Below are 21,009 nucleotides of genomic sequence, written 5' to 3'. Positions count from 1 at the left end.
ACACTGACGACATTTGTCTTGTTTGCATGCTGGAAAATTAACAATATGACACACACAACATTTGTCTCGTGTGCATGCTGCTTGTTACTGGAGTATTAACAATATGACACACACAATATTTGTCTTGTATGTATGCTTCTTGTTACAGGAGTATTAACAATATGACACACACACTATTTGTCTTGTATGTATGCTGCTTGTTACTGGGATATATTAACAATATGACACACACAATATTTATCTTGTATGTATGCTGCTTGTTACGGAAGTATTAACAATATGACACACATAACATTTGTCTTGTACGTATGCTGCTTGTTACTGGAGTATTAACAATATGACACACACACAACATTTGTCTTGGGTGCATGCTGCTTTTATGCTGGAATATTACCAATATGCATACACACACATCATTTGTATGCTGGAGAATTAACAATATGACACACACAACATTTGTCTAAATTGATTGTATTCTGCGTGTTTGCTGCGGCATTAATAATAAGACACACACAACATTTGTATCCTGAAGCATTAACAATAGGACACGTACATGTAACACAACATTGGTCGTGTTTGAATGCTGCTTGTTTGCTGGAGCATTAACAATATGACACGTGACACAATATTTGTCACTTCTCTGTATTTTGAATTCGTAGCATCCATTTACATGTTTGCTTGACTACGGTGTTTTTTTACACGAGTTTGCTATCTGTTTACATCTTTTTTTTATGTTTGTATCGCTTATATTACAATCGGAGTTCTACTCGATAGTCAATAAGATGGCGTCTAGACTAAAGTACATACGGAATGAAGCCTAAGCCATGTGAATTGTTAATTTTTTACTTTGTATATATAACTTGGATAAAAGTGAAACAACCCGACCACAGATGTCCATCTCATTATATACCTTTTCAAAATTCACCCAAATTTATCTTATTTACGATTTTGGGCAATCATCTTGTTTAATATCTTGCAATCGATTACGAAATAAGTCATGATCTTGTTAAAACCGTTAAGTATACACATAAGATTGATAATGTCATAAAAAGTAAAGATTGAGAGACTTGTAAAATGACCCTAGTGTGAAACAAATTGAGCGGGAACCTGATCATCCTCTGTGATACATGTAAATTGTGTAGTTTAAATGGTTACATTTTCATTTATTAGATTTACGTCTCAAGACTCTCATCCCGATTTATGCTGTCTTTTTGAAGAATTGGACTTGTTAGTTTGTTTTAGAATATAAATCACTAATAAATTTATTAAAAGATAATTGTATATGAATCCTACATTGGATGTTAAGCAACCAACATATAAACTTTGGATTTAAAAATAATGAATAATAATAATAATAATGATTACTACATTTGTAGTATCTAAACAAAGTTAACAAACTACGCACCTCCTTGGCTACATAAAAAACAAAGATCATTGTATATGAATCCACCATTGGATGTTAAGCAACCAACATATAAACTTTGGATTTAAAACTAATGAATAATAGTAATAATAATGATTACTACATTTGTAGTATCTAAACAAAGTTAACAAACTCCGCACCCCCTTGGCTATATAAAAAACGGGGTAACAACAAAACAAAACAAAAACAAGGCAAAACACAAACAACACAAAGACCTGATATACATGTATGATCATAATGTTTGTTTTCGGAAGATTATATCTGTTAAAAACCTTGCATTCTCATTTTACACTTTTTTTTATAGTCACAACTTATTGTAGTCCTCTTCTGTTGGAATATATTGTATGTTTAGCATCTTTTTGGTAACGCAATGTCTCGCTCGCTCTTGGCAATACGTTTTACAGCAGTTTTTTTACAGTAATAATCACTATTTTCCCTTTTTTTTCCCTTTGTTTTATTTTTTTTAAAGTTTTTATAAAACTTTTGAATTAACATTGCAACTATCAGCATAAAAACATGTGAAATTAGCAGCAGGTTCATTATTCGATATTCGATATCCAATATCCAAGCGGTCGGTTGGATGTTCAAATTTATTGCTAGCAGTCGGTTGGATATTCAAATTTATTTGAAAATCATAAAAAAAATATAATATTTAATAACATTAAAAGCATGATTTTGATAGTTCAAAGGAGCAAAAAGATACGTAAGAAATCGTTTTATTACCCCATCAAGCTGTCTTAAACTCTCGTTGTCCTCGAATATAAACCCTTATTAATGCTTATGCAAGTTGCATATTTGTCTTTATGATATATAGTTTTTATCAATAAAACGACATAAAAAATTGTTATTTTCTATCTTATATTTCTTAAAACAGAAAAACAAAAACGATGATTCTTGAAACATTTAGAAATATAAATAGAAAAACATATGGAAAGCCCATGAAACAGAAATATATAGTGTAAACCTGCCGAAGACCGCTCAAATGACGGTCAGACGCCCCTGTTCTTGCAATGTACATAAAACTAGACGAATTCATAGACTCTGTATATATAAAGATTGTATCAAAAGGATTTACGAGAATAATGTCATCTTCGATATCTACAGAGGGCTAAGATTGTCACTTTTCAGCTAAAAATTAACAATATAAGCCCACCGGAAAGTGACAATATAAGCCCTCCATAGATATCGAATATGACATAAGGAAGTACACAACTAATTCATGGTCCCATTGCTTTCTATGTTAAATTCCTCCGTTTCAAGTAGGCACACCTCTTTGGTTTTAAGTTCAAATGAAGTGGCAATCATTGCATTTCAAAGCAACACTTTATGGTGTCTTGTACTGAAAAAATTAACATACCTTTAATTGCATATAAGAAAGAACTGGTTCCCGAAACTTTGGATCTGACAAACAGACAAAATTTACCCGCTTTTTAAAATTTGGTGCATTTTTTTTAATATTCAAAATCAAAAGTCCAAAAGTGTTCTACAATGATCACCAGTTCTTCAGCTTTCATTTGATACCAAAAATACCTAAATATTCTACATATTGTGAAAGTTACACTCATGCGTAGGAACTATTTTGTGTTAAATATGTACTACTTTCTGGTATGTGCTTTCTGGCCGGGCCTGAATTAGTGGTGTTACACCATTATTCTGGGAAATCCTTCTGATACAATCTCAATCTAATTAAAAACCGATCTCTCATCCCTCCCGTTTTCTGATATGTCCCGTGGGAGATCTAACGAAACCCGCTTTGAGGTCACATGTGAGTGACCTCGTAGGTGTGTCTTTTTCGACCAATGAAATTGAGTCTTCCAGGATCTTGAAAGTTTATCGTAAGGTAAAGGAATGTAACTCATTTTATTTACGACGAAATAGTCAGTCAAAATAATTCATAAACTTTTTTGATTGGGTTATTAATAGATCGTCAACTCATTTGCATATCATTATAAATTCATAACTTCTAGTTCACTCACATGTGACCTCAAAGCGCGTTTTATTAGATCTCCCACGCGACATATCAGAAACAGGAGCGATGAGAGATCGGTTTTTTAATTAGATTGATACAATCTTTATATATACAGAGTCTATGATTTACTCAAATTGTTATGGACATGGAAAGACCAGGGAGTCTCAACGTCATTTAAGCAGTCTCAGGTAGGTTTTCACTATATATTCTGAATATCTTACTAGCACTTTGGGGCTTTGTACACATGAAAGACAGGAAGTGTACCTAAATTCCTTTGGGTCGCGTTTGTATGTACCTATTGATTGAATGTATGCTACATTGTAATTAATATTAGGCCAATTGAGAGATCAGGGGGGGGGGGGGGGCTATCACCATTTTCCTGTGCTTTTTGTCTTAAAATATTGATAATTTTTAGCTGAAAAGTGACAATATAAGCCCTCCATAGATATCAAATATGACATTATTCTGGGAAATCCTTCTTATCCAATTTTTATATATCCAGAGGCTTAAATTCACTCAAATTTTATGGTCATTGAAAGATCTGGGGTCTCATCCTCATTTAAGCGGTCTCAGGTAGGTTTTCACTAAACAGTTCTTTTTTGGGCATTCCATAAATATTTCTATTTATATTCCTAAATGTTTTCTAGAGACTCTAGAGTTAGAGGTTTTTCTTTTTGTTTTAAGAAATCATTATAAAAGTGCATCGTTAAAGCTTTTTTATTGACAATCTATGCAAGTTAGAAAAGGCTTTATATTCGAGAACAACGAGAATTTACGTCAGCCTGAAAAGGTCACGAAACATTTTTCTACGTATCAATATTATCAGATTTTTACTTCATTTTAAATGATATATTAAAATAAGTCGGGTCCTTGACAAATCCAGTATTTCTTATTACGGGTGTAATCCTTTGTAATGAATTCTCTATGAAAATGTATTTTAGAATTATGTATCTAGATGTGTATTTGGTATATTCGTATCCGTCCGTCGTCAAAATGTCGGACATTAACTCAAACACTCTTTAATCATTTTACATAAAACTTTGGGAAATTGTTTATATCTATTGACGTAAGCTCCCTATTGTTTTTTTAAATTTTAGATTTTAAGTTTCTGAGTAATGGGGTTTTATTCAATAAAAATGTCGTTTTTTCAGTTTTCTGATAATATCTCAAAAATCCTTTTTTTATGAATTGTTTATATCTATTGACATGAACTCCCTTTCAAATTTTATAAATTTTAAATTTTACGTTTCCGAGTTATGAAGTTTTATTAATTAAAAAGGGGGAATTTTGTAGTTTTCGGGAAATAACTCAAAAATGTTTTCAGCAGTTCTCATGAAACTTTGATGTATTGTTTTAATATATACAGTTATGTGCAGCTTCGGAACCCAGTACATGGTGGGTACTTTCATTGTACAATGTATTTAGTTCTGCTTTGAAAAGAGCTGAGTCTATACCATATAATATAAAAGGTTAACTGGTTGTAAGGACCTAGTCCTTAATATAATTGAGATCCTTGTCAGATATTTTTGGGCCAAATGTTTTCTTTTTTGTCATATTAAGAATTGTTCTAATTTGATATGTTCGTACGGGACACAAGGAACATTATCCTCATACAAAAAAAAGATAATTCTAAATAAATGTTCCAAAAAAAGGGAATGTATTACAAAGGATAATCATAAGATATACTGTAATATTGTCCTGGACCTCACTTCTGTGATGGGTATATGTTATTGGAATTCTTCTCCGAATACGGGACCAACATATTAGTAGTGGTAGACTCCAATGTCCATGCAATTATGTTCAATTTCTACCGAATTTTGGCTGTCAAAAAATGCTAACATTTCAATTTTCAATAACAGTTAACAGCAAAAACATTATCACAATAACAGATAACAAAAAAACCAAAAGCCCAATAACAGCTAACAAAGAGTAAGACAATAACCGCTAACAGCAAATATATTTTCAAAATAACAGAACAGCATAACAGCTAAACCCCTTGCCCCCTCATCATAAAAGCGTTGAATTAAATGTTTGAGAAACCAAGTATAAACTCAGATACCAACATTTGTTTAAAACTAACTCAATATACGAGGACGTATTTTATCAATACAAAATAGTAATACGTCCTTGTAAAATAGATTAGATCTGCGATGTATGAACGATATGTGATACTATATTACACAACACACAACATGTAGATAAACTATACGTTAACAATTTTATGTACGACCTGTTTCGAACTACACGATTATAGGTCAGTATCAAATAACTATGTTCGAATAGACATTTAAATGTGTTTGTTGTTCACTGTCATTGAGCTGGTTAATAAATAAATAAATAACGTCATCACCAAGTGAAATAATTCTAAAGTTAGTTCGGAAAACCTACTAAATAATTCAATATTCGGTCACTTTGCATGGTAAGTTTTTTTCCTAATTCATATATGCTTATATTATGTACAAATACACACACAAATAAGACTTAGTGTATGGCAAACTGTATAGTTGTATTCATGATGCATTCATTTGCGTGTTCTAAGTTGATATAACGTACAATTTAATGCATTCTTTCTAAAACCAGCTGAAAAGTTATGAATAAATTTCATGTTAATTCGATTTAATCATATTTAAGGTAGCACAATACAAAGATTTTTTCACTCCCAATCAGACAACTTTAAACTGAAGTAATTCATTTCATCCTTCTTTATATTTTATAAATGAATTACCAAAAGAAAGAAGAAAGATTAATCTTTCAAATTGTGATAATTTCATTATGATATAATTATAACATAATTAATTATTATGTAATTAGTTGCTATATTGTGATGTCCACACTTGAATGAATTTAGCGTCTTTATTCTTTATAGGGGTCATTTTCAAAAAATGTCGAATTTTCAGTACACCCATGCTAAAATTTTTATTTCTAATGGAAATTTCAGGTGTAATGGTTTAAATGAAAGCTTGTCGGATTTGTGATTCAGAACATTAATAATAAACACACCTTACATCTATTTTGATAAGATTAAACTGCATTTAAGACCGATTTTGGGGGTATTTGTGTGCGTACAATGTCAGAAAAACACATTTCAAATGATTTTTTTCCGATTTTCTGATCGCCTTGATATCTGCAAAAGGGACTTTTTAAGAACGTTAATTATAATTCTAACGAAAAATCGTAGCTTCTTTATCATTGTATGTAACAGATTATCTACAAACTAAATTCAATCAGCGTACAGGAGGTTCATGTCTATCCTGTTACCGCTACTGAAATCAGTCGTTAAATTATTCTCCCTATGAATATTGAATCAGTCAGTGTTGATTTCAAAAATTAAAAGTAATCTTTACATTTAAAACGCCTCGTTTCTTGAACGACAGTGTATAGAAAAGAAATTTCAAGACATTGAGTGAAAAAAAATAGAGCGTACTTTTTTTCATGTCTATGCTGTTACCAACCATTTTGATTAATTACACTAACAGTATGGTTGTGAAAAGTTCAATAACGTGGTGGAAACCAAATTCGCAATAGAAAACCATAATCACTTCACCAAAGGGAGTAGTTATTTCACAACAGCAATCAAAAACGAAGAAATTTGTCTATCCTGTTATGTCTATCCTGTTACTATGGTTGCTATGGTTACAGTAACAGGATAGACAATTATAGACAAAAACGTCGTTAAATTTTTTATCTTAACATGTAGGTGGAAAACGAATGAAATATTTCATTGTTTGAACTCATCTTAAGGTTATAACGTCTTAATCTTCCCAATTAAGCATTTGCAGGTGCAATACTGATATCGGTAACAGGATAGACAAAAAGGTAACAGGAGTAGACTTTTATATAGTGATATATCAGAAACGTACGTTCCTGTTACCAACGAAATAAAGAGAAAAGTAAATTAACTTATGAGGGATTTACTTGATGTTGGGTTTATTTGAAAGGGCGAAAAAAGGCCGAAAAATATAAATTGCTATCTTAGACTTGCATTACTGGTGGTAATTTTTACAACCTTTGAAAACCAATTTTTAGAGCCATTTTTCAGTACAACCTAGAAAATTGACAAATAATCTATTATTTTACAGAATGAATATATATAGAAGTTTATTCTCTTGAAAACCATCTAATTGGTAACGTAAAACAAGCTTAACATTTTAACTTAACCTTTTCTTAATAACCTAAAATTTCTTTTGAAAATGGTAACAGGATAGACAAAATATTGTATCACTGACCAAAAAATGTTTCAAGATATTCTTGTATGACATCATTAAGATTGCATCTTTTAATATGTTGTTCTTAAAGTACTGTTTGTTTTGATTTGCTTATGAAGAGGGTTGTTTGAATAAGTAACTTTTAATAAATTTTTCAATTTCAAAATTCGACATTTTTTGAAAATGACCCATAGCATCCCGAAATATTTTATAGATTCTTGTACAACACAGCTTGACCTCCAAAGCTGTGTCTCAGATTTCTAAAAACATCAAAAGAACAAATTTTATACCCAATTGAATTTAATGGTCTCTTATGAATTGATGTTGCAAACTTCATTGAAGATTTATGAGAGAATGAAATATAATAGGAAAAATCTGAGACACAGTTTTGGAGGTCAAACTGTGTTGTACAAGAATCTATAAAGTATTTTGGGATGCTATGAATAACAAGGAAGCTAAATTCATTCAAGTATGGACATCACAATATGGCAACTAATTACATAACAATTAATTATGTAATAATTATGTCATAATGAAATTATCACAATTTGAAAGATTAATCCTTCTTCTTTCTTTTGGTACCTCATTTATAAAATTTAAAGAAAGATGAGTGGAATTACATCAGTTTAAAGATGTCTGATTGGGGATGAAAAATCTTTGTATTGTGCTACCTTAAAACCGAAACCGAAAGTAAAACAATGGGATAACTTTCAATTATGTGAAAATCGGTCTTAGTTTAAACAGTATTTAATTTTATTAATGAAAAATTACAAGATATATATTACAATGTTACATAAAGTTCAAATATGGGAGTCGGAAACAAGTTTGGAAAACTTTTATAAATCGGTCTTCGTCACTCGTCATGCTCATGTAAATGTTACCGGACGAAAAGTGACTTTAAAGTTTTTCAATAATTCAAAATGAATGTCGTACATGCATTTTAAATGTTTTCTTGTTTACATTATTCTTCATTCTTAAAAATAGAGTTTATCTATTCCAAATGCTCCAATCAATTATAGATTAATTTTCATAGTTTAAAACTCAATTGCAGTTTTTAAACGTGCGAACAAATAATCCATGTTCATGCTGAAAGAGTGAAAAACCCTGAAAACATCGTTCACAGAAAATGCACGTTTGAAACGACACTCACTTATACTTTTTATTGGAAAGCAAAATTTAAAAAAAAGTTAAAATATCATTCGGAAAATGGATTTTAGTTTATAAAAAGTTTAAATAAAAGCACATGTAAAAGTCAGTATAGTGTAACAGTAAGTTGATGTGGAATAACTGCCTATTAGACAACTCTCCACTGGAGACCAACATGATAGGAATTATATGTAGGTCGCCGTAATGCCTTCAATAGTAAGCAAAATGCATACTGCTTAGCAAGCTATAAAAGGCCTCTGAATTATTAATAAAAATAATTCGAACGAGAAAAGTCTCTGGATCAGCATGTTACATGTTCACATGTTCTCGTTCTCGATATACTTGTAAAGTATCCACTGGACGGTATATCAATTATACAAGTCGTTATTGTTACCTAAACATCAATAACAATAATCTTTTTATTTTATATGAATAACGTATATTGGTTTGATGGTTTTTTTTTTCATTAGGCGAGAGCCATTTCATGGTTTAATTTTTTTTTACATAGGTGGAAAAAAATGACTGAAAATGGATAAACAACAGAAGCAGCGTACTATTGAAAACGAAAAGAAGTGGAAACATTTTCTATCTAGTATCAAGAGAGTGCATAATTTTCAAACAAATAATGTATGTATAAATTCTAAAATTAATACAAAATGTCTGGCAAATGAATTTGCGAACAAGTTGTTAAAGAAGAAAGGCGGATTTATTGAGATTAGTGGAAGTAAAAATACAATGGAAACGTATAAACATTTTAATGTTAAAGAACCCCAAACCCAACCACACAATATTGATTTTAACGACAGAAATCAGGTGGGTATGTCACGGGCAGACACATGGCCAAAAGAAAGATCTAAATTATAGAACCATATAATATTTCTGATACTGATTCTGCCCGCCGTCAGCTTAGTTTCGAAACTACGAAAACAATAGTTTGTGATTCGTCAGACGAAGAAATGAGTCCGAATATTTTAAAACCAATTCCTTCGGAAAAGTTAGGTTATCATTGGAAGTCACAGCCTCGGTTTGATATTCCAAATGAAATAGATTTAAGTCCCAGTAAAAAAATCAAGTTTGAAAAGGAACTATTCGCAGATAAAACGATGGAGAGCCGAACAGAACAAGCAACCGGAAGTTCAAAAGAGGTTCAGGGAAAATACGAACAAGAGGAGGAAGCAACGTTAACTGAATTAGACAATAACGAACCTGGCGCAACATCAATGTCTGAAGACAATATGTCGAGCCATGTGGGAAATGTTAAAATTATTCGGAAAATAGAATCCAATATCAATAAAATCAGATATTGATAATTCATACAGGGATATAGTCCGGAGAATCGAAAAGTCAACAGACTTTTCGGAGGCTCCGGAAGATGGGGAGAGGAATGGCTCAACAGAACCAGGAGCAGATACAGTGATAGCGGTGCAGGCAGAAAACAGAAAGGGGACGACAAAAAATAAGGTCAACAATAGGCCTGTCACACTACAAGTGTCAGCAGACGATATTTTCCATATTAAGGCAAATTTTGAAATTAATCGTTTACGAGATCGAAATGAAAATATTCCAAAGTCAAAAAAATCTGACATTGATAAATCATGCAGTAAATGGACTATGCCAAATATTGCAGAATACTTTGATTTTGATAAATCAGTTCGCAAAATTGAAATGCCGACATATTTTGCCATTGGTGCTGAAAAGGTGTCAGAAAATATTCAATTAGAATTAATTCAAAAACTTCAAGTTTTTAAGTCTGTGCAAATACATAAAAGCAAGCAAAACAATGATAAGGAAATTATTTCACATTTAAAGTCTCTCACGGCGACAGAATGCGGAAGTAGGCTGGTATTAGACTCGTTACTTATTCCACTGTGTGCATCGTTAGGCTTAAACATCGAGGTAGACAAAAACATAAATTGCAATTTTCTCCCGAACTGCAGATTTGATTATTGCATAGCTAAAGGTGATAAACTAATTGGGTGTGTGGAAACAAAAAGTATTAAAAGTTTGAACGACAGCGCCGTTGCGCAGGCTTTGATGCAATTGCTAATCTTGCAGACGAATTTGTTACGAGTTGATGACCCCTTGACCACCAAATGTCCATTGTTTGCTATTGTTACTGATGGACATAGATTTGTTTATATTCAATTACAGGAGTCTGTATTCAAATTTGAACACGAAGGAGAAAAGTGTAAAGTTCGCGAAATCGCACATGAAGAAGATGTTAAGTGCATTTTCGAACAAATCGGTTATCTAATGAATGAAGCAACCGCTGCACTAAAAGGGACTAACTTGGGTTCTTGTACGGTAATAGAGACAAACTCAACGAGTTCAAATAATTTAGTGCCAAATGTAATTAATTTAGATGATCAGAATAGTGAGAACCCGCATATAATTGTCATTGACTGAGCCATGCTGATAAATAAATTGAACATTTAATTATGTAATCGAAGTATAAACTCTTGTTTGAGCTTTTGATTTTGTCATTTGATTAATCTACTGACAGTACTGTAAATCATGTAAAATCGGGTGCGAGAATTTCTCGTTGCATTGAAGACCTGTTGGTGACCTTCTGTTGTTGTCTGCTCTATGGTCGGGTTGTTGTCTCTTTGGCACATTACCCATTTCCAATTCAGAAATTATTGCGTGCATTTATTATTGCGAATTAGTCATTTTGGACTTAGATGCGATTTGAATTTTAACGATTTGGGGGCAAATCCTGCTTAATTCATATTTAAAATATTTTAAAATGCGAGTTTTAATTATTGCGTTTACAACACAAGTTTCGTCTCAAGTTTTGCAACAATAAAAACCTCGCATTTATTTCGGAATTTACAACTAAAATATAGACCTCTGATTTCGTTATATTACATGACATGAGTCGTGTAATGCAATCAAAGATCTATATTTTAATAAGATTGCCATTTGATTCGAGACTTTCCTTTTTTAATTTTCCTCGGTGCTCAGTATGTTTGTTATTTTACTTTTGACCGATACTTGTTTTCCAATTATCAAAAGTGAAACAATCTTGTCTCGTGTTTCTATACTGTTGAAATTTTCGATTTGTCTCCTATTTTAATATCAAGTTTAAGCCACTTCATATTGAATCGAGTTTTCTTAGGCATTTGAAAATTCCAAGAGAAAAAAGGACTTCAATCGAAACTCAAAATATTTAATATTTAAAAGAATAAAACTTTGAGTAGACTTATAAATGGAAACATAAGGGTTCCGGGTTTATTAAGCATACTGTAGAACTGACGATAGGAGATATATTTTGTGTAATTGTATACTTGTTAAAGATATGTTATCCCATGTTTTGGGGTTTGTCATTTCTTTATATTTATCATACATTATGTTTATTATGTAATTAATCTCGATAAAATTTATATGTCAATACAATATTTGATAAATAAAATGGAATTGTATGACAATTAAAAAAAACTTACCAAAATTACATAGTTTGTTATTATATCCCATTTCAATGTTAAGAACTTTACGAACGATATCTGGATAATTGATAAACTATGTAGAATATATTTTGTATAAAACAATTGTGGATACGCATTGAACATTTACAATAACAATGAATAACATGAATAAGTAGTGTGTTGTATAGTATTTGTCTGCCATGGACAATTGATATTTAGTGTACACAAAGCTATCATTACAATTCATCATATAAGACAAGGTTACGTAGTTCAGTTTTTGAAATTTACGATTCGTGATTTAAAGAGTTTTTGTAAGGTCACAGATCAAACAGGGTGAACATGTAAATTAAACATATACAAGGGATTTAAATGCACCATAGAAAATCATAATATGAATACAAAAATCATTGTTTAGTATTTATAAAAGAGAGGCGAAAAATACCAAAGACAGACGTTCGAACTCATAGGTCAAAAGTTGACAACGCAATGGCAAAATAAAAAAAACGACTAAAACACATATATGCAACAGTATACAAAAAAACCAACAACATGGAGAACTAAACTGAGCAACACGACCCCAATAAAAAAACCGTGGTTGATATAAGTGCTCCAGAAGGGTCAGCAGATCATACTTAAAATGTGTCACCAGTCGAATTGCTATTGTAAGTACAACCCGGTGATAATAAAATTGAGAATGGAAACCAGGAATGTGTCAAAGGGTCAATAATCCGACCAAAGAGCAAAAACAACACACGGAAACCAATGGGTCTTCAACACAGAAAATTCCTTATCCGGGGACGGGCTTCAGCTTGTCCCTAAACAAAAGGGTATACTAGTTCAGTATAAAACGGTTGTCACCCTCAACCCAAAAACATAGAAATGAACTAAAACTTAAACAAACTAATATAATTGAGAAAAGGGCTTAACTAAACAGATCAATACAAAGCAAAAAACACAGAGTGGATGTGGCAGTGTACTTATACATCCCCACAACAATAGGATTCTTACTGGCGCGAAAGTGCATCGGGGATAAACAGGCCATTAGCGTAGATCATTTTTGAGAAAAAGAGGAAGGGAATGTAATAACAACAACTAGAAAAATCCGTCATCAACTATAACACAGAAATTACACAACGATCAACCAACTGCAGATGATTTCAACTTCATCACTTGGAACTTTTAGTAACAGTCTTTTACCATAAATTAAGCAAAATAGTTTAGGAGCCTGTATATTCAGTGGTTTTCGTTTGTTTATGTGTTACATATTTGTTTTTCGTTCATTTTTTTACATAAATAAGGCCGTTAGTTTTCTCGTTTGAATTGTTTTACATTGTCTTATCGGGGCCTTTTATAGCTGACTATGCGGTATGGGCTTTGCTTATTGTTGAAGGCCGTACGGTGACCTATATTTGTTAATGTTAATGGCTAAATGCACAATGTGTCGTTATGCCTTTATTTATAGCGCTAACCCTCTCACTTTGATGACAGTCTCATCAAATTTCGTTATATTTACATTGATGCGTTAACTAAACAGACACAATAAATAAAAGTACAATCCTTAGTTTTCGAAAAATTCAAAGTTTTGTTAACAGGAAATTTGTAAAAATGACCACATTATTGATATTCATGTCAACACCGAAGTACTTCCCTTTTGATAGGCAGACATGTCATTTAGATTTTGAGGCATGGAGTTTGGCTAGTGCAGATGTTCATATAACACAAGGAAGCAAGGGAATAGTATTGGCCGATGATCTACAGAAACATGGTGAATGGAAAATAGTATCGTCATCTGCCGTGAATCTCGCGGAATCTCACGAGACGAAAGTTCGGTTTACAATTATGATTCAACAAAAATCATTGTACGCTATAATGAATTATATCATACCGATCTTGTTAATTTCAATATTGGATATCTTTACATTCAAAATACCGGTTGACACAGGGGAACGCATAGGATATGTTATAACAGTCTGGCTAGCATATGCTGTGTTTCTAACGATTATCAGTGATGCGTTACCACAGAGTTCAGAATCTATTCCTATTGTTTCTATATATATCATGCTACAAATATTTGTCGGAACTGTGATTGTAATCATTTCAGCAATAGAATCCGGATGTGCACATCGGTCTGATGATGAATCAGTGTATAACATATTAAAAACACTAACAAAAAAGTGCCGAAAACATAACGAACCTGAAAATTCCATGTGTTTGGATAGGGGAAGTTTGACGACATTGGCTACCCATGAGGATCTTTGTTTTGAAGGAGAAGAAGTTTGTGTAACATGGAAGGAAGCAATATCAGCTCTTGATAATGTTTTGTTTTTGGGTTTTCCTGACAATATTTGTTTCATCCACTTTGATCACGTTACTTGTTGCAGGTCCTAAGTATATATAAGTTATTTGAATAACTATGCATTTTTGAAATAGATCTAGAAGATCGGCGTTGTAAGACATGGATGTTTTAAGAGTAATATGCCTCTCCCAAATGTACAGATAATTTTTACAATTTCAATATATAACAAGTCCAGATTTCCATTTATTGTATATAAAACACGACTGGATACAATAATAGTGTATTTCCGTATTAAAGAATACTTTTCTGCCAAATTAATTTGCTTGTTTTCATTTTTCATTGACTACATAGCCTTCAATCAACTTGTGAAAATATGCGAATACAAGTATGCAATTTTCTTTTGACACATGAATATTCACTCCAAAATTACTGCTTTGCAGACATCCTTTAGAAAGGCTTATATCAAAATTGAATGATAACACGTAGTTAAAAAACACCAAATATTATTATTAAAATGGCGAATTCGACTGATGACGATTATTAGTGGAAATTGCTGACGAAGGTTTGAATACCCTAGATAAATCAGATTGATAATAAATTTCATAGACTTCAAATCTTCGTATATCCAATAAAAATATCTTGTACGTATCAATTTCAAACGCACTTTTATTCAAACTAGAAACACTTATGAGCCACATCAACAAACGACAACAACTACTGACACTAGATTTCTGGTTTAGGACAGGTGCAAACAAATGCAGCTGGTTTAAACCTTTCAATAGATACAAACCTTCACCTTTACCTGAAATAATAGTGTAGCATCACAATATAGAAAGACACACTATAAAATATCAATTGAAATGCCTTAACAAATCAAAAGACATATTAACACAAACAAGTGAACATACACTGAACTAATAAATTTGATACATGACACAATGTGAATAAGAAAATCAATAACATCAGGGTTGGGATATTTTAAAAACGATATCACAAAGACAACCTGTCGCCAAATAAAATAAAGTACATGGGTAAATGAAAATAATAACTAAAAGGAATACAGTGATCGAATACGGAAATATTTGTTTACAAATACACAATATTGTTGTTTATAGTACGAGAAAAGAAGTGAAAAAATTATAGTTTTACCAAACATTTAACAAAGCTGGTATATATAATTATGTATTTTGTTTTATAAATCAAAAACAAAAAGTGTGATATCTTTGTTTGAACAGTGTAATCTTTATTATTTTTTTTTCTATTTCTACAGGAAATTATAATGTAGTAAACAAAAACACCCATGAAAGGTAAAAGATTACTGATGTTTGCTCTATGTCCTTCAAGAAAGTTTGCTTTTTGTTGTTTGCTTTGCTTGGTTATCATTTTGTTTGGAATCCTTGCTGTTAAGGTCTGCTAAAGTCACTATATCCTGTATTTAACAAAATTCGGATGTAGCACAATATATATTATATAGAGATTCCTCTGAATGGTTTTGCTTTTCTTGAACTCGCATCATGTTTTAAAATGCTTAATGCAGCGACACAATGAGATGAATTGGCGTGTTTGATTAACTTTCCAAGATAGATTTGAAGTTGATAGTCCTCAAGATAAAGCGTTTTTCTACAAATTTCCCAAAAGTTGAAATTATGCATAAACCATACAAATGATGTCGAGTTTGAGGTCAGATAAACCAAGTCAGACAGACAGTTACACCGTACAATCTATTTATACACTAAATAGAGTTTGATGGAGCGTTGTCTCATTGACCATAATACTACATATTCGCGTTTCTGTTGACTTACAACATGTACAAGATACAGACAAACCGTAATGTTTGAATATCAACAAATGAACCATGAAAATGAGATCAAGGCCTGATGAACCTTGCAATACAGGCATATATACTTTATAAACAATATGCACTTTAAATATAACTGATAGTATTCCTTATATAATCTTACAACCAGCTTTAACATAAAACCAAAGCATTTAGCAATGAACTATACAAATGTAGTCAAACATTGCCAGACTGAAATGTACACCTTACAATTATTCCATGACTTTAACTCTAATCGACAAATCATTGAGATTAGTTGAACACATTACAGTAAACTACATCTAATGTTGTCCTGGCTAAAAACACCCAATTACATCTTACGGTTGATGTTTACAATATAGATATACAAAAACCGTTACACACGTGTACATATTCCGAAGAAAAAAAGTTCAAAGTAAAAAATAAGGTATTATTTTCAGACATATTTTCATAATTTTGGAATTATATGTCGTACCAGCTATCTATAAAATTATTAAATTGACATTAAAAGACTCCGATTTGCATCGAGCATCAATCGTTTCTTCGTATATCCTATAAACGATTGATGCTCGATGCAAGTCGGAGTCTTTTAATGTCATATCATTAAACAATTTTAACATTTGAATGGTGTATGCACTGATTTATTGCAAATATTGTTAATACATTACAAAAATTCTTTGTTTAGTGCATTTATGACTTAATTTTGTTACAAGGTTATTGTTTCAAATAAATTAACAGACGTTATAGGTTATTTTATTGTTAGTTAAGTATATTTATATTATTTTTATGGTCATCTGTTCAGTATTTGGAGTTTTTATAGTTCGCTTTAGTATTTGTCGGCCTGTTCATTACTTAAATAAAAGACAGTAAAAGTTATTCAATTGTCTAATATCCAGTTCAACATTAATGACCAACAACTTTAAATGATATTGGTATCCGTCTATAAGTCATTGCGCATTTGCATAATTAAAACTGATTTTGTTATTCTTCATTTGAAAAAAATATTCTATATACTTGATAATTGGAAATCCCAATTTGATTAAGTTGAATAGGTGTATCATGGACACAGGTCAGAAAAAACTAATCTCTCATTTAATTTTTCGAATCTATCCAACTTTCATACATGAAATTGTTACAGTTAAATCAGCTTTATAATTCCGAAAAGGGAAAAAATAGATACCAAAGTAACATTCAAACTCATCAGACAAAAATAGATACCAAAGTAACATTCAAACTCATCAGCCAAAAATAGAAAAAGACCAAAAGACAAACAACGATACACAGAACACAAACTATAAACTAAACATTGAGGATCACGAACCCTAATAAAAACACCGGGTTGATCTCTATTGTTCCCGACAACTGCACCAAAAGAAGTCCCTCTTTCCATTATTGTAATAAAATATAATTCAACACATATATGTATCAAGTATCACCCACAATTTTCTTTCTTACATATATACCTTTAATTGCAATGGGAACACTACTACTCGTTACGGAAATTCGACTTGATTTTATAATTTTTAAACTACTGGTGCAGAATGTTCATGATGTCTGTGTACAAATATTTGGGATTCATTATTTCAACAAAGCGTGACAATAGAAAAACGAAAATTGATTTCATAACTAAAGGTTATTCACACAAACATTCTGTACACTAAAGATTATATGGTTCTTCTTTTTCTTTTTGTTTTGAATTTTATTTGCCAAATAAATACATCAAATATCAAAAAGTAGCATCTCAAAAATACTGAAATCCGAGGAAATTCCAAACGGAAAGTCTCTAATCAAATGGCAAGGGATGATTTCAAGTTCACCACTGGAAACTCTTGTTTGAATAGCTTTTATCCGTTATCAAGGAATATTGCTAAATAAAAATTGGCAGTTCAAAATTGGGAGGGCTTAAATCATCTCTTCCACCGTACATTTACGTTCGCAACCGGCCCTCATTATGAATTTATAGATGTAAGTCAAAATATAAGGCATCCTTAACTGTGTCTTAAGTACCTTTGAAATACGATGACAACAATGCATCCAACATAGTCACTAAAGATTTTTATTTAATTACAGTACATTCTCAATATAGCGAAAAGTGAAATTAAAGTGTAATACTGGATTCTTTTCATTTTTTCAAGAAGAAACTGTATTGTAAGTCAGCAACTTATAAATTGTAGAACAAGTCGACAACTGAGCACCGTTGGTTCCCATAGAAATGACAATTGTTTGTTAAAAATACACGTCTTATAAATATTAAAATATTTTGACAATTGATAAATGCAAACATATTTATAAGGGCAGTTTCGGAGGAATATGTGTTATTGAATCAAAGTAATTTATTTACAAAGTACGATTTATCTTTCCCTACGTCGACATACTTGTAACTACGTTAGTCCTTATATTCTATGAAACAAAGCAGAATCAATTATATCAATTTGTCCTTTAGTTTTGATTGCGAAACAGAAACCCCTTGGTGTATGGTAAAGGGTAGTCAAATGTATTGACATTATCACAAGATGATAGGGTTTAGATGATATGTTCTCTAACAGATTTAGATTTGTTTTATATTCACATCTGATTAATGCGGCCTCTAGAATATGTAGTTTCACAAATGCTTTGAAACCCTGATTTGATTGCTGATGAAATTGATGTTAATTTTGGAAAATATTTTATTTTGTGTTGAGCACATGAGAGCCGAATTCGCGACACTTTATTTTCAAGAACTAGTATTTGTATTAATGTATTTGATTAAGAAATTATTAGTTTGCTCTGTTTGTGATGGTTTCATTTATTCGAATTATTTTCAATCCGCTTATGTCGAGAAAATATTGCTTGCTAAAGTGTGTTGGTAGCAGTCTATGGAAGAAGCGAATCGATAAAAGCTTTTCTTATATCAACGAGCGATATTGTCTTATATCAACGAGTTGCATTGTGGGAAATTTCAGACGAATGTTAGCATTTGTACGAAGAAAGGCAGATTTCTTGGTATAAAGTAATGACTCTTTCCCTAAAACAGAGTGACATTTAACATGACATACGTCTGGTATATAATTTTCATGAGTTATTTTATGTAATAACAAGCAAGGTGTATTTAAACGAGAAAATTGAATTATTGAATAAATGAAACATAAATGCACGATTTATCATTTGTAGATGTACACATTCTATAAATATGATGTAGCAAATTCAGTGGAATGCAATTGAGATGAATTCAATTGTTTGCTACGCCAAAATCAACTATAAGTCAACAATACTGCTATATTTTAAAATATCAATGCGATATTTGTCTTATATCATAGCGATGATTTTTTAATATCAAAATTTTATGAATGCGATACTTTTTTAATATAACTGCTATAGTTTTCTAATATAGAATTAATACGATGACACGTCACAATGCATGTCAAGAAAACTGCAAACATAATTCACAAAGTTAACTTAGATCATGACCAGTTCAATGTTTTAGGATCAACATCACTAAAATTTCGTAACTGTAACACAATTAACGCTTACATGAACTTATCATTCCGAAAATGTTGCTTGACCCTATTGATAGTTGAAAGTGTGAACAACCTGTTCAGTCTATTGTTTTCAATCACATGGTTTAACCAACTAACTAACATGTTTAACCCCGCCACATTATTTATGTATGTGCCTTTCCCAAGTCAGGAGCCTGTAATTCAGTGGTTGTCGTTTGGTTATGTGTTACATATTTGTTTTTCGTTCATTTTTCTTTTATATAATAAGGCCGTTATTTTCTCGTTTGAATTGTTTTACATTGTCTTATCGGGGCCTTTTATAGCTGACTATGCGGTATGGGCTTTGCTCATTTTTGAAGGCCGTACAGCGACCTATAATTGTTAATGTCTGCGTTATTTTGGTCTCTTGTGGACAGTTGTTTCATTGGCAATCTTACCACATTTTCTTTTTTATAATTCTATTAGAAGTGATGATGCAATGGCGGAATTTAAAAGCGGTTGCAAATACGTCTATACCGACTTTTTAGATTCTAATTTACTGGTCACACTGCTATAGTCTACCCACCTTGGTAATATCGAAATAGACAAAAAATATCATTACTTAAAATAAACAATCATTCAAACAATCCAATCCAATACAGCTCCAAATTACAATGAATATTCCAATGGTAAAATCAATAATCCAAAAAAATTAAAATGTACAAATGCTGATGTCCCGCTCTTTGAAGATACCAACTGAGTAGCATCAGACTATAAATTGGACAACTTCAGATACAACGAAAATCAAAAATCTTGTCAAACAGAAAATATATTTATTATTAACATAGCAAAAGATATTGAGAAGGAAGACAGTTCTTTTTGGATATCAAAGACTTTCCCCCGTTGGTAAATCGATATCTCTATGAACATAATCAGCTCGCCGCGTGGACGCTCTTTTACATCGCGATGACCATGAGGGTATTCCGATGTATTGTTGCCACAGAGATTTGACTTTCGTTTTTGGCTAGTAACCGATCGTATAAATACGCGAACTTTTCTTAGTGCAAAATAACAATCCGTATCGCTTATTATAAATTCATTTCTTCAATGAGTACTAAAAAACATGTTTAGAACACAAATAAATAAGATGTAAATGTCTTTTGACGTTAGAAATGTGTAAACATTCGTACATTCATTCATTGTGTATTACGTTACGTTTTTTGATTGAGTTAAGTCTGCCAATTGATATTTTATCGTGTGATTTTCTATGTTGT

Source organism: Mytilus galloprovincialis, chromosome 12, assembly GCF_965363235.1.
Source record: "Mytilus galloprovincialis chromosome 12, xbMytGall1.hap1.1, whole genome shotgun sequence".
Taxonomy (NCBI): Eukaryota; Metazoa; Mollusca; class Bivalvia; order Mytilida; family Mytilidae; genus Mytilus; species Mytilus galloprovincialis.
This window is presented reverse-complemented; position numbering follows the sequence as displayed.